Here is a 3,367-nt window from a genome sequence, read left to right on the forward strand (position 1 = left end):
GCTCTCATTTCAAAATACACACAGAATTTGCCCACCCACCTTTTTTTTTTTTTTTTTTTTTTGGTAAAAAACAACATCTTCTCTTACCATCATTGTCCAGTCCACCAAAACTCTCTTACGAAAGATTTTTAACTATTCTCTTTTATGTTCGTTCCTGCTCTTTCTCAAGAAGGCGATCCAGGGCAGTCCTTTAAAATGAAAGTTAAGGCTGTACATCTCTCAAGTATTTGTGATTAAGAACTATTTTTTAAAAAATTTTCATTCCATCGTAGATTGATGCCTCTGTAAAATACAGTACAAAATGAACTACTAGAAAAATTAAATTTAAAAAGACATGCAAAACACGTCGTTTTAATTATTTGATTCAGCAAGTATAAAATTACATTTCAATGATAAGACAATTTCTGTAACAAGTTCTAAATGCTTATTCTTAATTTCTGTACTTGTTTTGTCACCGACCTGTCACAGACAGCTTACAGATGGCACAGACCCATGGACCCAGCTTCGATCATGTTAGTTCCCTGCTCAAGCCTACCGGTGGCTTTCTCACTACCCACAGCAACAGCCAAAGACCTTGTGGCGGCCTGAAAGGCCTCCATGATCTGGCCTCCTATCACCTTTCTACCTTTTTTCTGGCACCCCGCCTCTTGGCCAGCGCCATACTAACCTCCTGCTCTTTCCAGAACAGGCCAGGCATCCTTTCACCCCAGAGCTTTGTACTTGCAGTTTTCTCTGCCTGGAGTGAGTTCTCTACAGAAAGTCTTAGGGATATCTCTCATCTCCTTCAGGTTACTGGTTAAATGTCTCTTTTTAATGCTGTCCTCTCTCACCACTCTATTTAAAGGTAGCTATCTTTTCCCTCCTGTGTTTTGGCACCAAAAAACAAAACAAAAAAAGCCATTTTCACCCTTTTCCCAATGTATTTTACTTTATTTATTGTCTGTCTTTCCACAGTAGAATGTCAGCTCCACAAAGGTAGGGGTTTTTCTGTTTTGCTCACTGCTTTTTTCTTAGTCCCTAGAATAGAGCCTGGCACATAGATATTAAAAAATATTTATTGAGTGAATAGATAAATTGAATGAATACAATTTAGAGTATATCATAAGGATATTATAAAATAAGTGCTAAAAGTTAAACGTATAAGAATGTTCATAGTGGCTCACAGTATTTATTGAGCACTTACAGCAATAAAGATTGTAAGCCTCCTGGATGGTCATTCATAGGATATTGATTATATGAATTTTGATGAACATCAATAATTTTGTCGGCTTGGTGGCTCTGTCCTTATAGGACCTGCCTTTATCCATTCACATGGCTACTGTGGGAGTGGCTGTATTCCAATAGTTGATTGGCACAGGGGTGGAAACTAAGTAATGAGCTCCTTCCTTGAGATTTTGAACACTGTGCCCTAAAAATTATAGTCAGTACAGTCAGAGCAATGTTTCCTACTGTGTGGAACAGGAAATGGGCCCAAGAAAGAAAACAGATGAGGAGAACAGAAGTCTTAATGTTGTCTGAGTCCCTCCTAATTTTTTCCTGAGGTTCCACTGTATTCCTTGCCCTTTCCTTAGTTATTTAGCCTTTCCTTGGATTCCATGATCTGATTATCCTCCTATTTTGTTAAAGTCACTTCATGTTTGGGTTCTGTTACTTGAAACCAAATGCACATACAACACAGTACAATGTAGTAGTAAAAAGGATGCTGCATAGCAATATTCATGGATGTAAGAAAATTTCCATAATAGATTCCTGGGTGGAAGAGCAGGTTGTAAATAAACATGACCCTATAATGTAAAGGAGTATATATTTTAGATACATAGACGCATTTAGAAATGAATAAAAGGATATATGCCAAACTATGGTTATGTTTGGGTGGTGAGATTTCTGAGGACTCCTGTTTGGTTTTTAAATTTTTTTCCTTTGTCTCTTCTGGCTTTTTTTGAATTTTCTATAGTGAACATTATAGAGATAATAAATATTTGTAAATACAAAAGATTAGGCGTAACTTCTTTACCTAATGTATTATCCTGATATTTTCACTAAAAATGCATTTTATATATAGGAGAGAAAATGGGGAAATTATGCAAAATTTTTCTGGGATTTGACCCATTTACCCTGTTGGTTGCTTTAGTAAATTTGATATTCACCATACTGACCCCCCTACCTGACCCCCCCCCCCCCAGTTACTAATGAAAAATTCAATAAAAATGCAATTAGAACATGTATCTTCTGGAATGTTCTTTTTTTTTTTTACTCATTTCTCTCTTTTAGGATCAAAAGACTACATGGGACTTTCTTACAATTAAAGAGATTAATTATTTTCATGTTTCAGGTTGGGTATTAAATGCAAGGGGAAAAAAAAAAGAAAAGAATGGAAGATGCCATGCTAGTTTTGTAGGAAATCCAAAGAAGTATAGTCCTGCCCTCAAGCAGGACTATACTTAAAAACCACAGGGATTATAATACAGCAATACTTGAAAACACTGCTACCCATGCCAGATAGTGAATGCGAAAAGCATGTAAGTATCAGGCCTTTAGAAGAGGGGCACAGCATTTCTGGCAGGGGTGGCTGGGGAAACTTCATGGAAGAGGTTGGATTCAGGCAGGACAGAGAAGAAAGAAAGGACATTTCAGGGGTGTGTGTGTGTGTGTGGAGGAGGCTCTTGAGTGAGCACAGATTAGCATATGACAATAGTACAGAACATTATGGGGGTCAGTGAGAACACCCCTCCAAATGGAGCCCAAAGAGAGTCGTTTGTAGCCAGATTGTATGTCTTTTATAACAGTATAAATAATTTTTATTTTAGCTGTTAGTCCACGTTTACAAACAATAGCTTTTAGTTCACGTACTGATCCAATTAATAGTGGCTGTCTGTAGTGCTTTGAGAAGGGTCCTGAGGCAGTCCCTGGGAAAAAAAAATCCCTGATCAATGAATGGTGCCTGTCCTGGGCATGAGAACAGGCATCAGTGTGAGAGTGGCATCACGTGTGCTGGGCTGTATTGTCTGTCTCTACTGCAGACAGTGGGAAGCTGAGGCTTTGCTTTGTTTTATTCTCACTTTGCCTAATCCTTGAATTCTGATCCATGCTCATGAAGCAAACTTTTGATTCCCATGCAGGTTTGCCTACAGAAACATGAGCGGGAAACAAGCATTTTCTATTACTCGTGTTTCTGAGATATATTCATATTGTTCTATGAAGCTGCAGTTTGTTTTCACTGTTGTGTGATGTGTTGCTGAAACCAGTAAGCCCACCCATCTGACCAAGAATTCTTGTGAAAAATCAATAATAAGCCTTCTGATTATAATTTGCCTTCCTGTGTAGTTTGCCTGCAGGTAAAGGATGTGCTAATCATGCCAGATGAGTA

Source organism: Hippopotamus amphibius, chromosome 7, assembly GCF_030028045.1.
Source record: "Hippopotamus amphibius kiboko isolate mHipAmp2 chromosome 7, mHipAmp2.hap2, whole genome shotgun sequence".
Taxonomy (NCBI): Eukaryota; Metazoa; Chordata; class Mammalia; order Artiodactyla; family Hippopotamidae; genus Hippopotamus; species Hippopotamus amphibius.